Source organism: Tamandua tetradactyla, chromosome 6 (assembly GCF_023851605.1).
Source record: "Tamandua tetradactyla isolate mTamTet1 chromosome 6, mTamTet1.pri, whole genome shotgun sequence".
NCBI lineage: Eukaryota > Metazoa > Chordata > Mammalia > Pilosa > Myrmecophagidae > Tamandua > Tamandua tetradactyla.
The window spans coordinates 116,517,130-116,538,348 of NC_135332.1; the positions used below are offsets into that span (position 1 = coordinate 116,517,130).

Here is a 21,219-nt window from a genome sequence, read left to right on the forward strand (position 1 = left end):
TCCTCTAACTAAATCTAGATTGCATGAGGACATTAACAAATTCTCAAGCTAGTTAATTTAAATAGCATCTTCTCTTTTACTCTCTTTGTACTACATTGTTATACCAATGAATCAAGTGCCTAGAGGCAAAATAGTTTGTGCTATATAAACATAAAGCTCCACAGATGGGCAAATAATTTTGTATTTGTTGTTTTTGTAGCATTGCATATTTGTGAAGTACTACTAAATTATTTTATGTGCAAGCTTAATATGTCACTTGGCAAATGAGCAGATGTGGCATATAGGTTTGGAAGGTATGGGAATGATGGCATTTTCATGTAACTGTTTGGAAGCAGAAATGGTAGAAATCATGCGAAGATCAAGCTATTTTTAATCTATGTGTGCTGGTTTGATGCTGTTATATACCCCAGAAAAGCCATGTCCTTTTTCTTGATCCAGTCTTGTGGGGACAGCCATGTTTCTTTTCATCCTGATTAGATATTGTGGGGTGGTAACCTTAATTGGATTGTTTCTATGGAGATTGACCCACTCAGTTGTGGGTGTGACCTTTTGATCAGATGGATATGTGACTTTACCCACTCAAGGTAGGCTTGTTTAGTTTGAGTCCTTTAAAAGGGGAGACATTTGGAGAAAATGCAGTTGTTTCAGAGCCAACAGAGACGCAGACACTTGAAGATGCTTGGAATGCTGACAAAGAGAACAAATGCCTAGACACGGATGTTTGGAGATGCAGAGATCAGCAGATGTCACCATGTGCCTTCACATGAGATGCTAAGTAAGCCAGAACCCAGAGTTATATGCTGGAGGAGCTAAGTGAAGGCCCACAGACTCTTAGAGAGGAAACCACTGGCACCAGAAGCTGGAAGCAGTAGTCCTAGGAAAAAGACCAGCAGATGCAGTCACGTGACTTCCCATGAAACAGACATCAACCTCTCTTGAGTCAAGATATCTTTCCCTGTATACCTTAGTTTGGACTTTTTATAGCCTTAGAACTGTGAACTTGTAATTTAATAAATTTCCTTTATAAAAGTCATTCCATTTCTAGTATATTGCGTTTCCAGCAGTATTAACAAACTAATATACTATGGTAGATTATAATCTAGCATTTTGTTAAACATATAATGTTTTGGGTGTGCATACGTGTGTGCATGTGCTGTCATGTGCATGCCTAGAGTATTCTTCTACTCAGGTTCAGTTGTCAGAGTAGAAAAAGAGGAGGTGGTAATACATGACATTCTGCCTGACTTTCGGACAAAATATATATATATATATGCATACAACTCTTCAAAAAAGTTAGCTGGAAAAAAAAAAGTTAGCTGGTACCGACTTTTTATATTTATATATCCATTGATTTGTTACAGAGCATGTCATTTGTGACTTCTCCCTAAGAAAAATACAATTCTGAACTTTCACTTGAAGTCGACTCTTATACTAAAAGCCCTATTTTTCCAGACATCTGAAATAAAGTTGTTATTCCGCCACTACCTTTTCTCTCACACAGGATAACAGAAGTGCTGCTGTTTCTATGCTTTGTATTTATAAACTAATGTTAGACCAAAAATGAATTATCTAAAATAGCATCTGTGTGAGTTAATAGCTCCTGTGGGTGGGCCATATGATAAATCTACCATCACTCGCTGTGCAGTATTTATAATTAATATTCTCTCCTTTCTAGCCAACATTATACAGCTTAGTTTTCTAATTATGGAAACAAAAAGTGAGTTTTTACACAGAGGTACCATTGTTTTTTTTTTCTGCCCTGGAAAATGCAGATTTATGAGGAGAAAGTAATTTCAATGGGCCTTTGGATTCGGTTCAGCTGCTGCCTCCCCTCATTGGAAGAAGGGTAAAGAAGTGCCCGCTTTTTTGTTTGGGAGCTATTAAATGGTGGTTAGGTTCCACATCTCATTTTCTCTAGAAACCATTCAGACTCAGCAAAGTGCAAGAAAACAAAGTAATATTTTCTAATCCCAACCCAACTTTGTAGACTGATTTCCTACTGGGCCTCTTGGAAAGCCAGATGTGGGGTTTGGCTGACAGGTTTCCTTTTAAATGTAGCTGGCAGTGCTGCCTGCAGAGGAGGGGATGTAAGACACCCAGTAGTATCCAAGCAGCCAATTACATGTGGTTCCATTGCTGAAATCTGTGGTGATTCCCTCTGCCCCAGACAGCAAGCACACAAACTGCTGGAAAGCACCCAGCATCTGCTTGAGTGTATGGCTCCATCTCACCTTAGCTTGTTGCTTTCTGAGTAGATGCCTGGTTGAAGCTTTGGCAGGGGAGGCTTACAAAAAGACAGAGGTCTCCTGCCTCCTAAGCCTGCAAAGCCAAAGGATAACTATCGTTTTCATCCCTTTTCTATTATGTTATCCTCGTAGACTGAATTTTACCTTCAGAAAATGAAGGCGATAGACTCCATTTGACAGAGGCAACCCTTTTCAGTGCCCCACAGCCCTTCGTGCGGGCCATAGGAACCACAGATACAATTCTAGCCACACAGAGATTTGCACACAGGGCAGCTTTAATGCAGATTGTTCCTGTTTCTTGGGCTGAAAGGCCAGTAGTGTTAAATCCAATTGAATTAATGTTACCTGCCTTCCTGCCAGTGGTCTCTCCTACCTGCTGAGAGCTGCCTGCTGCCTGGGGTCACCAATGATGACATGAAAATTAAAGTATTAAAATACATTTGACATGGTTATCCAATTCTGATCATATTAATTTTCATTTGCCCCTTTTCCAATTTGAGTTGTAAGTCCTCAATGAGTGAATTTTATTGCTCTCAGAAAATCTTAGAGAGTCTGGCCTTCGAGATTTTTTTATATTTTATTTTATTTTTTTATTGCATGAGCAGGCACCAGGAATCGAACCTGGGTCTCTGGCATGGCAGGCGAGAATTCTGCCAGCTGAGCCACCGTGGCCCACCCTAGAGCTTTTTGTTTTGTTTATAGCAAATTGACAATTTCAGAATATAAAATTACAGGCCAATGAAGAAAAGGTGCCACATCAGTACATGTTAAACTCTAATGACTGACTGAATGATGTCGAGGGTTAGTCAAGCTGAATATTATATTATTCTCCTCAGCTCAGCACAAATTCAAATATATGAGAGCCATATAAAAATGCACTTCTGGGCGGGCCACCATGGCTCAGCAGGTAGAGTTCTTGCCTGCCATGCCAGAGACCTGGGTTCATTTCCCAGTGCCTGCCCATGCAAAAAAAAAAAGCACTGCTGCTTCCTAGTATCCTCCACTACTTTTCAGGATTATCCACTTAGTTTGAGGTTGTTATTATGGAGATTTATCTAGCACCCTTCTCCCAATCACTATGTGCAATATTTGGGGATAGAATAGACTTACTGGTTTATTCTGGGCAGTTGCTATGGATAAAGCTGTGCTATAAAGCTGCCGTTTCACTGTAGTCAAAGCCTCTATTTCTGAAATGTTATTTAATAATGTTCAAAGCTGTAAGTGGAATATAGTGGCTCATACTTAGAGTTAGGAGCCAAGTACTTTGCATTCCCCATTCAGCCCAGACACTATTACTTTACTCTGTGGCTTCCAACTGTCTGTATGCTCAGAGGGGATTAGAAATCTGAGGCCAATTTGACAAAGAAAGACCAAAATATCTGCAAAATCCTGATTCTGAAATCATTTCACTTAAATTATATGGCTAACATACTTCTCACTTTGCATTATCCTTCTTCTATTTCTTCTATAAAATGACTGTAAATCTCATTCAGCTGTTGAAAAATGCTAATGTTCCCAAGGAGAAAGAAATCTGTAAAGTTAAAGTATTCAAGACCAGAGAGCTTCCCAAACTCATAGCCGAATTTCCTACGGGGTCACTTAGAAAGCCAAACATGGGGTTTGGCTGAAAGGTTTCCTTTTAAACATAGCTGCCAATGCTACCTGAGGAGGAGGGGATGGTAAGACCCCCGGTAGTATCCAAGCAGCCAATAGTGCTGCTTCAATGTTTGAATTAATTGTATAAATCTCAAATTAAGAATTCTAAATTTTTCTTTCAATCCAGAGTTCCTTAATGTGTTTAAATCACGTTGGAAAATTCTGTCCTTTCTAAACAGCATGTTGGTATGAGTTGTCGAGAAGTTTGTGATTGCACTTACAGCCAAAGTGTCTATTGCTCATGTACACAGTGTTACCAAGAGCTCCAAGACAATCCATTCAATTGCTTAGAAATCAGAATAATGGATAAGGAAAACGCTGTTGTTTCATTTGGGTTGTCTCAACCTCGGAGAGAACCCCAGGCCGGGACTGCCTTGTGTGACCCACTGCTTTGTGAGTTATTCATTCTTCCATCAATCAGCCATTCTAAATCTCTTTCCCCTTCTACTTTTTCTGGATAACTCTTGAGTAAGACCCACTTCACTCAAGTAATTTCCCCAAGGTTTGTCTTGCTGGATGGGAGTGAAGTTCAAGTTGAAGTTCAACTCCATTTTGAAAAATTTCTGTTGACCTTGCCAGGGTGTTTGAGCAAAGTGTTTAGCTATTAGTTGAAGTTTCTCCCTCTGGGTCTGTCTTATGTTTCTGCTATAAATTTGATTTTACTACAAATTTTAGTTTAAAAAATCCCTTAGGCAGTTTTCATCATTATAATGTAAGACAGACTTCTTCACTGTTTGTCAGAATGATCATAGATTCAGGTCTAATTAAGAATTGTAAGTAACTTTAAAGTTTACCATCTGATGTTTGAATCTCCTCTACAATATAGGTATGTCCAGTATCATGTCTTACAGAACTCTTTTCTGTGATGTTTCTAAGAACTTTACAGAAATCTCGTGAAGCTCCTTTTTTATCTACTTTACAAAATAGTCAAGCTACCATCATTTCTAGCTCTTAACAGGGGTCCCAGCTTCTACTCTTCAATCCTTTCTTGGAAATTATTCCCCACACAGCAGTGTTTGTGACCTTTTTAGAGCATAAATCAGGTCACATCACTCCCCTGCTTATAGGGCCTTCGTATAAAACCCACCACCTCACCCTGGCTGCAGTAATCACCCCAGGCTCCCTCTCCAACCTCCTCTCCCACCATTCTTGCCTGTTCTCACCTCTTCTCAATCGTTTCCAGACAAACAGCTCCTCTCTCAAGTCCTTGGTTATCCAGGTTCATTCCTGTCTCCAGGCCTTTGCAGTTGCAGGTCCCCCACTTGGAAACCCCATCCCCTGGGTCCCCCATGGCTCGGGGCACACAGTTCAGTGTCTCCTCCTCAAAGGGGCTCTTGTGGACACACTATCTAAAAATATCTGTCCCTCCTACAACCCCCCACCCTCTATCCCATTCACTTTCTTTATTTTCTTCACAAAATATCTGCCTTTGAGAAGTTGTCTGCTTGTTGTCATCCACCAGGTATGAGCTCCAGGAGAACAAAGCCTTCATTTGTTCACTGCTGGGCACCAAGCCTGCAGGTGGATGACTGAGAAATTATGATTTAAGATTTTTATAGAACTTGCTCCCTGCATATTGTTTCTATGTCTCTGCCATGATAATCCTGATTCCTTGGCCTTGTTCATGTGCTGTTCTTTACCTGGAATGATTCCCTCTTCTTCCAGATGAGCCCTGTTGTCCCTTAGCATCCAGCCCAGGTGGCTCCCCATTAGGAACTGTCAGCACTTTAATAATACCATAATGTCCTTTGCAGTCTCTACCATCTTACTTATCACAGTGTTTTATGGTTATTTATCTGGTTGTTGGAGTTTTCCAGAAGAAGGGGATCTGCTGGAGGGAAGAGACTCTTTAATTCATTTCTGTTTTCCTAGCCCAGAGCTTGCCAAACAGCGTGTGTGCAATAAATGTTTGCTGAATGAATGAAGGGACCAGAACCTTAAAATTCTGCATTAGGTAGACGGTATTGCCAAAAGACAAAAGACATACTGTGTTCTGAAGATAGAAACTATTTGTATCTTAGTTTACATTTCATTTACTAATAATCAATTAATTAGACCTTCAGAGTGAAAAAGAAACATTCATAATTCACTCTCTCTCATCTAAACTGCTTTCAACATGAAGAGAATGTGGCTTATTGGGATTATTTTTAAAATAATCTAAGTGGCTTCTTTGGATAATTTAAATCTGTAGATCACCCCCAAACGTCATTTTAGAAATGAGCTTCCTCAAACGTTTGATCAAAGCTGTTAACCAATAAGGAACTGTATTGATGAGTTTAACTTTCTTGCATTTCTCTTCCTAATCAGATTATGTGGGGAAGGGGGCAGAAAAAATATGAACAGCCCATGTGCTGGATAATGAGCTCCTGAATAACTGAGAACTGCCTAAATCCATATAAGGCCAATTTTTACATTTTTAGGACTATCAAGTCCATCCTGGGCAGTGGAGGGGGGAGAGTGCGGGGGGGTGTGTTTGGGGGTAGAATAAGAGGCACTAAGGAAATAATAAAATGTGCTTTGTTACTTTTTCTCTAAAATTAAGCCTATCAACAATTCAGATAAAGACAGAAATAAAATAGCTAAGATTTAACAGTGATCCTTAATTGAAACAAGTTTTTGCCCTAAGGATAGATATGCCATTTTATCAGATATTTTTCTGACATTTTGTTTTATGTGATTGGAGATGCATACCATTAATAATAAATCTTTTATTTTGTTGGTGTTTGTCCAAGATTTGCTGTATATTGTCTTCTCAAGCAAAGTAACTTTGTCTCTATAAATCTGTCTTCCTTTGGCATTTATTCAAACCACCTCCTGAACTTTACATGAAGGATGTGGTTCATTCATTCATTAACTATTGAGTGCCTACCTTATGTTTGCCACTGTTTGGGTGCTGAATGGCACACATTGTGGGGTTTGTATTTAATGAGACCTTTCTTCATCACCAGCATACTGAAAAGGGCAATTCCATTTTTAAATTCATAAAAATTTCCATATTGATATGTGGCTTGCAGACAGAAAAAGGTCACTAGTTTTCTACAAAAATTATCTTACTCACGATTAATGCAAGGGGGAGCCAAAAATGCAAAAAGCAAGAGAGTTGTACTCACATCTTCACATTCCAAATGTCCCTTATTTATGTACTTATAAATCTTAAATAATTCTAGATTTTCATGTCAGGGTTTATAAGCAAAAAAATAATGATATATTAATAATTTGAAATAACTGTATTATTTAAAATATATACACTCATCCCTGATGATACATGTAATATGACATTTTGTTCATGAATCCCTTTAATCCTTAAGGCATTCTATGACACATCTATTATTAGCCATAGTTCTAGAATGAACAATATAAATAAATGACTTAGCAAAGGTGAGTCTGAGATGCTCTCAGAAGAAGTGCCCACAGTTAAGAATCTACCCAACATCCTACATTTTGTGTACATTATTCTGTCTTGTCTGTGTAGTTGCAATCCCCAGATACTAAGGTAAGGCAAGACGGGATGTGCTGTGAGATTTTTCTAGGGCCACAGGATTGTCCCTGGGTCATGTCTCCTCTTCCCATACTCAGCTATGGCTCAGCTCTGAGACTGTGATTTATCACTGCGTGTTGATGTCTCTACATAACATCTATTTGATTCATTGGACAGATTGTTTTACATGATCAGGCAATTTCAGTGAAGCTTCCCCAGGGCCAGGATAATTTGAGGCTCTCTTTTGAGAGCCTACATTTGCTTAATTCTGAACATCTTATGCTGATTATTTCTATCCTGAAATAAAAACAGATGTAAAGGCACTGTAACAAAAATGGGAAAGAATAATAATCATTTGAAAAAGAAACTCTTAAAGAAGAACAGGCATCTCATTTCCCATTTTACTTTCCCTTTGTCTACAGAGTACATCTTGGAAGGCTCAGGGAACCACTTCAAAGAACATATATTTTATATACAGTCATAAGTGAAAGTGATAGTAATTCCACACCTAAAGCTCATATTTCATTGCTCTGTGCTACTCTTTTCCAGACTAATCATTTGTTAACTATAAACTCTCCCATTGCCTTTCTGAAGTACTCATCATTTTTACCTCCAGTCATAGAAAATGTGTCCAACTTTTCATAGACACATGGCTGAAGCCACGAAATGATAGGCCCTTTGCCCAAGAACAGGAAGTTACTCCATGGAAACACTGAGATTAAAACTTAGAATATGAAATTAAAATGACTTTGGCATCACTTGCTAAAACTGTCTGTGGACATAGCACCACAGCCATGCTAATCTTAATCTATTCTGCTTAGCCAGGAGGGCATATTAGCCAAGGTTGTCCGTCCCCTGTCTAAAACACACTGATGGGTTCCTGATCACACTGACCACCGGGGATAAGAGGATATTCACTGGCCTCTCCTCCATCCAGCGGAGTTGTTTGATTACCAAGAATCTCTTGTTTTGGGCCCCCAATCTGTTTGCCAGTTGAAGTATTTATTATAATTAAGCAACTTAATTAAATACTGTATCAGCCCATGAAATACAAGTATAATAAAAATGGGCTGTTGTTTCTATGAAAGCTGAGTGAATGCTTTGGACAGATTCATTAAGGGTGAATTTTTTGCTTTTGCTTTTTTTCCTTTTTGAATTAGGTGAGAGTATGGCAGCTTTTAAAGATAGGAGAGAGGAGAATTATAAAAATCTGGACAGATTCTTCACACAAATTGCTTAGCCAAGAGTCTTCAAGGATTCATTCGACTTTGAAGGAACGAAAACTAAAGATTGTAAATGATTCGCTTCTGAGTGTGATTTATGGAAGAAGAAAAGGCAGAAATCTAATCATCCATATCTTAAAAAAATGCCTTGTCTCCTCTTCTTCCCTCTAGTAAAATATTGCCAAATGAATGTGCATTTACGCATTTTACATAAAAATGGCATTTTAAAAGTATGTTTTTTAAAAAAAATATGTATTGTTGTTTTTTACTGATTTCCTCATTTTAATTAACTTTAATTACCCACCAACTAACTATTCTCACTCATGTCAGATAATGAGGCTTTACAGCATAGAATGTAGTTGAGTTCACAGGCTCTGAAGACAGACATTCTCAATTCCAGATCCAGCACTTCTTGCTTTTGTGACTTTGGGAAAGTCGCTTAACTGCTCTGATTTTCTGTTTCCCTGTTTGTAAACTTCTGAGAATACTAATATCTACCTCTTAAGGTTGTCAAGAGGATTAAGAGAAATAAAGCATGCCAAGGACTTGGTGTAGTGTTTGGCAACACAGTAAGCTCTTAATTAAGCCATACCAATTTAAATAGTTCATTATTATAGAAAAACTGTAGCCTAGGTATATTTTTACTCTATCTATGAAAAGCCTAGTTTGGAAGTAGTTTTGAGATCCAGAAATGACCTATCATATAGGTCAACTTCAAAGACAGAATGTGTTATCACTCCACAATGATGCAGATTCAAGAGTCAGAGAAGAATTAATTCCATGCACAAACCCGATGCACTGTATGAAATTGCAGCTATTTAATTTCCTTTGTTTTCTAGAGCCACACATAAAATCAAATTATGAAACAGAATTCTTAAATCTATTTGTATCATAAGGATGTATTAAAGATAAATATGACATTATTCAAGAACTAGTCTGAAATTTTGGGAAAAGGTAAGGTAATTCCAAAGTACAAAACAGCCTTGTTCCTCTAAATAATGTGTTCATTCTATCATTTATTCATTCAATATATAATTCAATATTCAATAGATAATAAAATGTGTTATCTACTATGTTCCAGAAACCAAGTATTCAGAGGAAATAACCCCTCGAACATGACCTTAAGGAGCTCACAGGCCTTTGGGAAAGGCAGATATGTATGTGAGACCACTTTTGGGACAAATGCTCAAGGACCTAATAAATCATGCTTAGAAGTTTGGATTTTCTCCTAGAAATAGCCAGGAGCTCTGGAATTTTTTTGAATGGAAAAGTAACGTAAAATGAGATAAGACTTCTGTTTGGTTGGGTCACTCTGGCAAAAGTGTGTATGCTGAGATGCAGAGGGCATTACATCAAAAAGTTGTAGCATTAGAGAAAGGAAGATCAGTTCACTATGAAAATAGGCTAAGCCAAAGGTGATATGGAACTGAACTTCTGAAGTGGGAGAGGGTCAGGGAGGATGTTGATAAGAAATCTGTAAGAGATAGAAATTTGCAGTTGATTAGATATGATAAATGAGCTTGAATGAAAAGGTGAGACTGGCTCCCAGGTTCCTTGTTCCAGCAATAGAGTGAAATAGTACCATGAGATAAGAGAAGGAAAACAGAGGAAGGAGCAAGATCCATGTGGATGAGAGTTCCATTTGGGATGCCTTACTTTGAGTTGCTCATGGGATATCTAGTTAGACATCACTGGTAGACAATCAGAAATACAGTTCTGGAGCTCCAGGAAAAAGCATCAGGGCCGAGAGTGGTGATTTGGAAACTCTTATCACATCCGCAGTTGATAGTTCAAATCGAGGTGGTAAATGACAGCACCCAGGAAGAGCAGGTTGGGGAAGGCAAACCCTCCAAGGTCAGCCTGCAGAGGAACCCGGAGCGGGCAGAGAAAAGACACGAGGGAAATCAGAAAGAAAGGAGGGGAACCCCAGGACAGTAGCATTCTGAAAGCCAAGAGATTTAGAAGGGTAACAGAACTCAGTGTCACAGAAGTTAAGTAACTAGTATTTCTTAAATGTCCACTAAATTTGACAGTTAGCAGGTCACCAGTGTCATGATTGGAGCAGCTTCAGTGGGGTGTAAAGATGAACACCGAATTGTAATAGGTAATAGGAGGTGAAGAAATGGAGGTCTTAGTGAAGAATATGTTTTTTAAGAACTTAGGCCTTCAGGGAAGGGACTGCTGTGTAACTGTAACCAGCAGGGAGGCAAGATCAAGGCAGAGCCGTGGTTTTTTCCCCCCTTACATCCAATGTTCCTGTATTTAAACAATATCCAACTTACAAAGACTCTGAAGAATACCTTACAGACATTCTTTTTAAAGTTTTACTTTTTTTCTTATGATAAAATTCGTACTTGAAATTTGTATATGAGATTTCCCTATGCTTACCATATATTTAATTAACATAAAAGCCTTAATAAAAATATTGTTCCTAAAGAACAGCAAATGTAAAGTACACTTCCTTTTTCTGTCAATGTCCTTTAAAATGTTTTACAAATCTGTTGGTCTTATTTGATTTTCTTACCATATGATCAGAATAAAGAGAACATCCTCATTGGGCAATGCCATGAATAAACAAAGAATGCGTAGGGGAAGGAAGAATAACCAAATGACTCCTCCCGATGATTTGCAAGTTTGGGGCTTTGAGAGAAGAAGAGACCCTCAAAATTTGACTGAAATATTCAGACTAATATGAGCAAAATGTTGGAGAGCCAGGTCTGTTTTCTAAGTTTCATACAAGAGTGGTCTAGCATTTTTGGAGAAGAAGCAGGGATGAGCCCTTTTCATGGAGCACATTCGCCTGTCCTGGGGTTGCAGTCACGTGTAAGTAAGGGGGTGTTTGATTCTGGTTTCACCTGCTTTTTTAGAGGAATCACAACAGACTAGATTAGAAAGCTATCGTCAATGGAACGAAACCACCTCAGCAGGTAAAACCTGTATTAGTTTCCTAGGATGGGAGTAAAAAACAGCACAGCCTGAGGCCACCGAGCTGCGGGGCACTCAGCCTGAGTTCTGGTCTCTTCGTGGCCCCAGGCTACCTTCTTGTAGCCTATTAAATTCAGATAGATGAATTAACAAATCCCTTTGTCCTCTCTCAACAAATTGCGTATTCTGCTTTTCTCTAAATCAGCACTTGAAAATATTTTTTTCTCAAAAAAAAAAAAACTATATGTGGACTTTTTATGACCACTAATCAATAGCATTTGTGACTTTGTAAGTTAAGATGATGAGCTTAAAAAAAAATCAATGTGTTTCCAGGTAAAAATTAAGCATCCCCATCGTCAGCAAAGGATTTCTCTTTCTGGGAATATTTTCTACGTGTGTTAGCCTATTTCATAGATTTTCCCAATTTTTCCAGGCCAAACAGTGTTGACTGTCAGTGGCTCTTCAACCTGGTTGCACAGAGAATCACTTGGGCAACCCAGGGTGGGGATAGGTTGGTGGGAGTTTAAAAAAAAAAAAGCTGATAAAAAGACCCTACACTCACGATTCTACTTTAATTATCCTATGATGGAATTCACAAAATTGTATATATGATTTAAATCCCTAGAAGATTCTAATGTACAGCCAGGACTGGAATCCACTGAACTATGAGATCTGATAGCCTCATTGCTAGTCTTGAATTTAATCACACTTTTATAGGAGAATGCGAGACATGCAGACACACTCAGCTGAGTATCCTACCTTGACATTTTGTATAGCATTAACTGAAGATGAAAGACAGAATAGTGGAGGATCAGTAACATTTATCAGTAAAACCATAGGTCAGAGGATGTTTTGATCCCTACTGATTGTGTCTTAAATTTAAGCCATTAGACTGAGAAAAATTAACAGCAACACCTATTCCCTTTCCCCTCCACAAACCTAAGGTACTTCAAAACCTGAGACTATCTACAATATTTTCAATGTTCTAGTTTGTTAAGCAAATAAAATGCCCTGGATTTTCCAGGACCATGCCAACTTCATATATATTGCCATATTTTCTCATGATTACACTGATACTTGCCACCCTCATTTATTCATCCATCAAATGTTTATTATTATTATAACATGGCAGGCACCATGTTATATATGCATGGGCAGGCACCAGGAATCAAACCCAGGTCTCTGGCACTGCAGGCGAGAAGTCTTCCACTGACCCACCGTGGCCCGCCCGTCATCAAATATTTATTTACATCCTACCATATTCTAGATACTGGAGTTGATTTCTGCTTCCATCAAACTTACGTTCTAGAGAGATAAACAGAAATGAGCAAATAAACTAGAAATTATCAGTGCTGGAAAGACAAAAATAGGGCCTCCCCCAATCTTCTTCACTGAGAGTGACTCACACCCCACTTACTAACCGGTTATATGCCAGTCACTTTATTGAAACTCTTAGTATACATATGTTAAAGTAGAACTGGACTGAAAATTTGCAAATGAAGATGGATTTTGATTCCACCCCAGAAAAAAGCATATAGACCACATTTCCTCCTAAAGAAGAATGCGTGGATGCATTCCAAAGTAGACAAGTAGTGACAATAACTTTTTCTACTTCTCTCTTCCTTCAAAAATTCAGTAGGACCCAGGACAAATGATAGTATGGTCAGTCAGATGACCTAGTCTAGGGCATGTGAGCAACTTCCCCCGAAAAGACCCCTTAAATAAACAGTCTGAATGCTGTCTGCTTCCAGTGTGAGATTTCCATTGATAATTGTTTAATGTGAATGGAATACTATGATATTTTAAGAGCAACCTTAATTTATTTAAAAGAGAATGCAATGTGTGAACCAGTCCCCATGCTGCGCAAAGAGCCAATTGTTTCAAGTTCTACAGGAAATCAGACACATTTCAGTTATGGTGAGTATAGTAGCTTATTCATCACAGAGGACTTCAATTTAAAAAAACAAACAAACTGAAACTAGAATTCCACCTATCAAATTTCCTAAAATGTTCTGTGTTACCGTGAACTGGTAAAAAAAAAATTAAGGCTAGGCAGAATCCCTAACTCTAAACACTTACCTAATAAATCAAAACAATTCATGCAGCCATTATTCTTATTAATGATAAAAACAGCATATTTCTGAGGGTGCTAAGGTAGTTTAATGGTAGAATTCTCGCCTGCCATGCGGGAAACCCAGCTTCAATTCCCAGCCCATGCACTTCCCAAAAGCAAACAAAGTAAGAAAAAAACAAACAAATATTCAACAAATGGTGCTGCAATAACAGGTTACTCACATGGAAAAAGAATGAAATGTGACCCCGGGCATATAGCATACAAAAATATATATATATCATATTTCTGCTATTCTTCATATGGTAAACAAGCAGCAGTCTCTCTCAGAGATGCAGATAATGATGCATCAGAAACGAAATTAGGCATGACATTTTAAATATAATTAATGCCACTGAATTGTGCACTTAAATTTGGGCAAAATGAAAAAAAAGGTCAAAATAGCCAATGTTGGCTTATATGTGTATATATATTATCAGAATAAAATAATGTTTAATTTTTTAACCATAATTTAGTTCTACACTTTTTTAAAGAGAATGAAAGAAAGTCTTGTTCAGAAAGACTAAAATATGAATATGTAGCCTTAAGAAGCTTGTTCAATTTGCAATATATTGTAACACCCAGGAAAAAGTATACCCTTGAAAATAAAGCTCCCTTCTTGCAATAATAAATAGATCGTAATAGTCACCCATTTAGGGCCCCATCTGGTATGCCTTACATTAAGCAAACCACATTTATGACCCATGATCCTTTATTTCACCAGGGAATGTTTACTGAAGGAAATATTGGTTCAGGTTTGTTTGTCATGGGCTGACCACCTGTTCGGAGCTGTTGGGATAATCAGCGTTTGAATTATCATAGATTAAAGTTGCTTTTCATAACTGAAATCTGGAATTCCTTTTACGTTCCTAGGTTTTCATCACAAATACAGAATGCTAAATAAAAGAAGATGATCTTATGTATAAAAATACATAGTAATAAATATGCCTGCTCCTATTTTATTGAGGCAAACAGCTGGCTAATGTTAATTGAACAGCCAGCAATTTGGTAACTTTCCAAAGATGTAGAAAACCAATTTAGTTATTTCATCACTAGCCTTATGACCTTAAGACAGTTTCAGAAAATTGATTCATATCAAATTCAGAAGTAATTCTTGTTTTCAGGTTCTCACTGGTGCTATGGGAGAATTTATAAATCTGTAAGTCATTTATTGTGATAATAAGGACAGATTACTTACTAGATCTAAACAAATTTATTTTAATGTACTAAAAATTATCAAATCAGAATATCCTAATAAACTTCCCTGGAAATGAATATGAGGGAAATGATTTATGGTCAGTTAACAGAATAAATGAATCTAACAAAGTTTGGCCAAGTAATTATATTGGAACTTTGGTTTGCCACCAAACTGATAGCAACTACATACTGAAAACGATGCTGCTAAGTGCATGTGTCTTACATGAAAAATTCCAGGTGTACTTTACAGTGTCCAGAAGGCATTTTCTAAATATTTCTGAACAGAAAGCTTGCTATCAATTCTTGGAAATGATTTTAGGTGAATTCGATGGTCAGAGGGGATCAAGTATGTGAAAGTTTTTCGTAACATACAAGTGAAATTTTCACTGTGAGCATCCTGACCTCTCTAGATTAGTAATAGTGATATAATAATAACGAGATCTTCAGATCCTTCCACGCTCCTTATTTCATGATTCAGGTGGATGCTGGAGATTACATTTGTAGTCTCTCTAAAAGGGAATCCTTGTTTACCTGAATTTATAAGTGCAATAGCTAAAAGTATCTTAAAAGGTTTTTTGCACTTTCTGCGTTATATTTCTGTAAACCTATTAATTGCGCTAGTAAAAAAAATTAAAACAAAAATAAAATAATAAAACAGCTGTAATGTGGAAAATAAAGAATAAAGTTCTATTATACCCTACAACATGGATGAATCTCAAAAACATTATAAGTGAAAGAACCCAGACACCAAAAGCCACATATTGTATGATTCCATTTAGATGAAATGTCCAGAATAAGCAAATCCATAGAGACAGAAAGTAGATTAGTGGTTTCGAGGGTCTACTGAGAAAACAAAATGGGGAATGAATGCTTAACAGTTATGGGTTTCCTTTTGGGTTGACGAAATGTTCTGGTACTAGGTAGTAGTAATGGTTGTGAGTATACTAAAACCCACTGACTTGTGCCTTTTAAAAAGGCGAATTTTGTGTTATGTGAATTTTATCTCCATTAATATATATATTATTATTTATAAATAACCCATAGGGAAAAAAACTAGCATATACCAACATATTATCAACTGACTGGTCTTATTACAAGTGATGTATATTTTCTTCTTTATGTTTCTGTAATTCCTATATTTTTAATGAATATATATTCATTTTAATAAGAAAATAAAAGCTGTTTTAATAAAAAAAAAAAGAAAGCTTAAGAAGATTCTATCCACATAAAATGTCCCCACAAAGACTTCTAAAAAAGTGGAATTCCAAGCAGTGGAATGAACCTTCCCATTTTATTATTTCTATAACCTAAAGTTCTGGCTTCCATGACTTACAAATAAACACAGGGCTGCCACTAAATTACCCTAAAGCTTGAGTGTAATAAAAAAGCGGTCTCCACTGAAATGGTGGCATCAGCAGCAGGATGCCTCCAGGCCACGTGCTCTAAGGAGACCCCTTGACTGGGACAGTCCCCACAGTGTAGCTGCCCTTCCCACCCTTAGCACAAGAGTTCAGCTTTGGACTTATAACAGTTTACCCAATTTATTCTTCCACTTATGTTTTTAATGTTATGACCAAGAAAACATGCTACAAGTAGAAGAGCTTAATAAAATAAAATGAGATTTGTGGGATTCAACCTCTAGCAGCTGCCAGGTTTAGAGTATTTTATCATTCTAGGATAACCTGTGCTGACAAAGCTTAACCCTGTGAAGCCAATTATCCATATGGTTTACTGTAACATTGCCTGTACTCAATTATGATTATGCCAACTTCTGTGAATACGTGACAATACCCAGGGGGTTGTTTGTAACGCCATAATGTCATATCCCATGCATGGCTTTTGGAGGGATAGATGAAAAGGAGTGGCCACACGACTAATTTGGTCCTATTATTTTCCAGTTGTTTTTAATTGTTTCTTAGGGTCAAACATTTCAGAATTCTCTGTGTCTAACCATTTTTTTTTTTATCTCTTTTTCTACCCCCCTTGACATCTACAAAATTGTTTTCTTCCCCCCTCTTTTCTCTTCTTAATAATGCATACCCTGTACCCTTCCCTTGAAAATATTTTCATCAGGATGTTTTACAGTGGGTCAAGATTGGAAACACACAGCAATTCTACACTTGCCCTTGATCCTAGGAAGCAGCTTATGTCTTTTGCATTTTTAGAAGTTTAAAGAAAATAGCCCCAGGCTTGAAACTCTGCATGCTTGATTTCCAGGGATTTTCGTACCCTGTATCAGAAGAGTAACCTACCAAGGTAGAATTTTACCCGAAATTTCTGCATCTCAGTAATTTGGCAACCAAAACAGACATGCAATTCTTCAGTGTCCCAAGCACGAAAGCCCTGTCTCTATCTATCATAGCACCCAGCCCAATGTTTTGCTCATAGAATTACTCAATTGGTGCTTCTGAAAATGGGTTTTCCCTTTGTTTTTTCTACCCCTCTTCTAGAAACCTCAAAGTACCTAATGTTAAAACTCTACAGCAGACTATGGTGGTTCAGCAGGCAGAGTTCTTTTTTTTTTTTTAATACTTTTATTGTGAACATCAAACAAACATACAAACATCCTTGATGCGCAAACATTCTATACATAGTGTACAATCAGTGGCTCACAGTATCATCGCATAGTTGTGTATCCATCATCCATCATGATAATTTTTTTGAACAGTTGCATCTCTCCAGCAAAAGAAAGAAAAAAGAAAAAAATTCATACATACCGTACCCCTTACCCCTCCCTCTCATTGACCACTAGTATTTCAGTCTATTCAATTTATTTTAACCTTCCCCCCTCCTAATATTTGTTTATTTTTCCTCCAGTCATACTCCAGACAATTTTTTTTTTGACATGGGCAGGCACAGGGAAACGAACCCAGGCTCTGGCATGACAGGTGAGAAGCAGGCAGAGTTCTTGCCTGTGATGCCAGAGACCCAGGTTCGATTCCCACTACCTGTCCTTGCAAAAAAAACCTCAATTCAGGAATCTTGGTTATCAGGGATACTAATAGATAGTGGATTTTTTTTTTGGTGGGAGAAAGAAGGCCAGAGCTCCCTCCTTCCTGGCTTAATCTTACCCCCCTCAACATGACACACGCTTACACGACACATACACACAAACACATCTTATTTCCATTTCCCCAACTTCATCTAAGGTCCATTAGCACAATATGACTATCCTTCATGATAGTGACTGTCATGCACAGCAGATTGGTAGGTTTCTGATTGCTATTAGGTTTGGTCTTCTAGAAGAAGATGCACAGGATGAGAAAGTCCCTAAGTGATTATTACATGGATCAAGGAATTTACGAAAAGGTGAAAAGAAGGTCCCACTGTCTCCATCTTCTTGTAGCCACTTGCAGTCTAGCCACTTGCAGTCTTCTCCAGGATGATCTCTGGCAGCAGAGCACCTCTCTGGGGCGCTCTATCATTCATAGTGAGAGAGTCTCAGAACACAGCTCTGTTAGTAATAGGCCTTGGTTCCAAAATGCAGACACTCAAACTGCGTGAAGACGTAGGCGTTTCCTTACAGTCTTATCAGTTCTATCAGTGGTCCTTTAATCACACCACTCACATTTTCATTTTGCTCAGTTTAGATAGCCAGATGAAAAGTACTGGAGAATAATTTTTCCTAAATTCCAGTCTAATGTCAGGGATGCCCTTGGGCAAATCAATTTCAGTTTCACTAAATGTAAAATTGGAATCCTGGCCCACCTACCCCAGTAAAAAATAAATAAATGAAGGAAGGAACAAATAAATGCATATAAAGGACTCAACTGCTTTCCACTGGAAGACTCAGTTCAAGTGCACAGTATTATTATCATTCCCCCAATACAGCTTTGATTTTCAGAACTTCACAAATCATGGCTATATGCATACTTTCCAATATAAAAAATTTATTTTCAAAACACAATGCTAAATAAATAATAGGGGGAACAAATGTTAAAATAAATTTAGTAAATTGAAATGCTGGTGATCAGTGACGGGGAGGGGAAGGGGGTATGGTATGTACGAATTTTTTTCTTTTTTCTTTTTATTTCTTTTTCTGGATTGATGCAAATGTTCTGAGGTGATCGTGGTGATGAATATACAGCTATGTAATGATATTGTGAGTTATTGATTCTATATCAAGAATGGAATGATCATATGGTAAGAATGTTCGTGTTTATATGTTATTATGTTTAAAAAAATTTTTTTTAATTGAAAAAAAAACACCAGTGAAACAAATTCCTTAGTACCTTCCTAAGTTGTGAGTACCTGGAAAACCGCATTGTGACATATAAGAAAGGGTAAAGAATTGGCTACAAGAATAGCCTCCATGACTTCAGAGCCATAGAATATTAGATCTGTAGGTATCCTAAAATATCCTGAATATTATCCCCTGATTTTATAATTGGGAACAACCAGTAAGAGGACAATAAATGACATGCATTTGCTAGAAGCCTTGGTGATTAACAGGAGTTCAACAAGTGGAGCTAGGAATACTGTGTGCTCAAAGCAGGAAAATTTGTTTTGGGGTACGTTCAGGACGTTTTGCAGTCCATTTGGTGCATTGAGCACATAAGAGAAAATAAGGGGTCATTGGACTAGCTGGTTGAGACCACCATGGGCCTTGAAAACTCAGTTTATGAATTTGGATTTCGTTTGCAGGCCTTAGCCTTTGAAAGTTTTTGAGTGTGAGACTGAAATGATGACAGCTATCTGTATCTAGGTACAGACACAGGCATTTGTCTAAGTGCCCATGGACTATCTTAGGGGCCTGCGTGTGCGCAATGCACAAGCACTCATGGTTGTGTAAGAGTATTTTGTTTTGCATTTTGGTATATCTTCATAGTTTGAAGAAGACAATTTAAAAAGACCTTTAGAAACCTATCTTGGCAGAAGCAATATGTCTTTGGAATATAACCATTCTCCTGCAAGGAAGCAGTCTAATACATTTAGTGGAAAATACAACATGCTGCATGTCTATATTTTATTTGACTGTAATTCATGAATGTTTATAGAGATCAGCCCTAACTGTGGGATGCTATGTCTCCTGGCCAACAGATTTAGTGTACTGAATATGTTTGAATTTTGTATAATATAAAGATGCCTGAGGTAGCTTGTTTATTTCTGAACAAAGGCCTGTGTATGTTTGTAAAGGATCTCCATTGAAACCAATAGCTCACTCAAGTCAGTGCCCCTAGCTCCCTAGGGCTCCATATTGGATAAAATATGGATTATAACCCTAGTGCTCCATAAAAGTCCAATACCTAATTTGTCTGTTGGGAGTCAATAAATTCATTTGTCTGTTGGGAGCTGTGTTGCCAATAACACAACCTTTACTACCTATTCACAGACATCTTTTACATTTCTCTCTTCCAGAGCCAGGGAGGTAGTTAGCTGCAGTTGTGTTCATTAGTGTGGCATATGATAATAATAACAATAATAAATAGATGGCATTGCACATTTTCTGTTGTTGCTTTTATAGTTACTGATAGTAGAAAAATGGCTCCAAAGGTACTGATGTTTGGCTTCCAGTAAGAAGAAGGATAGCAAAGTTAAAACCTTCTTATAGACTCATAGTCTTTCTAGAAGAGTGAAACTCATATTGCAAAAAGCTCCTTTCAGAGTTTCTCTCTACATTACATTCCTTCTATTTTAGTGTGAGATAGTTTGCTAGTGGCTCAAAACATAAACGGGAAAATCATGACTTGAATGCCTAGATTCCTTTCTCTCCCATTCCCCTGAGAGTAACCAATGTAAGCTAAATTTCAGCTAGTCTTTGAGAGAATGGTGGATTCCTTTGACTGAAAAGATTACTTGATCAATCACTATACAACAGTGTTAGATAGCATATTGGGTCAACAAAAAACACCTTTTTAGATGCTTGTCCCCGAGACCTAAGATACATTTATTGGCAGCAGTGTCCCTTTTTTCTGTGCTTATAAAAAGAATAGAACAGACTCACTGATCTCCTCTGAACCTTGTTTTGATGAGTCCATCTTGGTGGGATGGCTATTGTACCATCTATAGTTTAGGTTTTAGAACTGAACCCTTTGAAAGTCAGATAAGAAGATACCTTACTTTTGTAGATCATTCTGAGCTCTTAACATTTGCCAGCATTGCTGATTTTTTCCTGGAACATTTATTTCAAAAAAAAAAAAATTATTGAACATGAATTGAGACACTGGATATGTGTATAAAGAATGGCATGGCTTCTGCCTTTAAGTTTGATGGGGGAGACATTGAATAATACCTCAACTATAATATAGTATAATGAGCACTGTAATAGTGGTAGGGTTGGGTGCAGTAAAGCCACCAAAGAGAAGCTGCTCACTCCATCTGGACACATCAGAGAAGATGTCTAAGAAGAGGCAGCTTAGACTTAAACTTGAAGCAGGAGTATAA

The 21,219-nt window shown here is 37.6% G+C and overlaps 1 protein-coding gene and 1 long non-coding RNA gene across 3 annotated transcripts in view; both read left to right on the forward strand.

Moving 5' to 3' along the window:
* KCNB2 (potassium voltage-gated channel subfamily B member 2) overlaps positions 1–21,219 on the forward strand; it is a 416,859-nt gene that overhangs the window by 233,373 nt on the left and 162,267 nt on the right. The gene's annotated exons all lie outside the window — the stretch shown is intronic.
* LOC143688730 (uncharacterized) lies at positions 7,089–8,793 on the forward strand. Its single transcript, XR_013178256.1, has 2 exons — positions 7,089–7,395; positions 8,541–8,793. It is a non-coding gene; the product is annotated as an uncharacterized LOC143688730 (long non-coding RNA).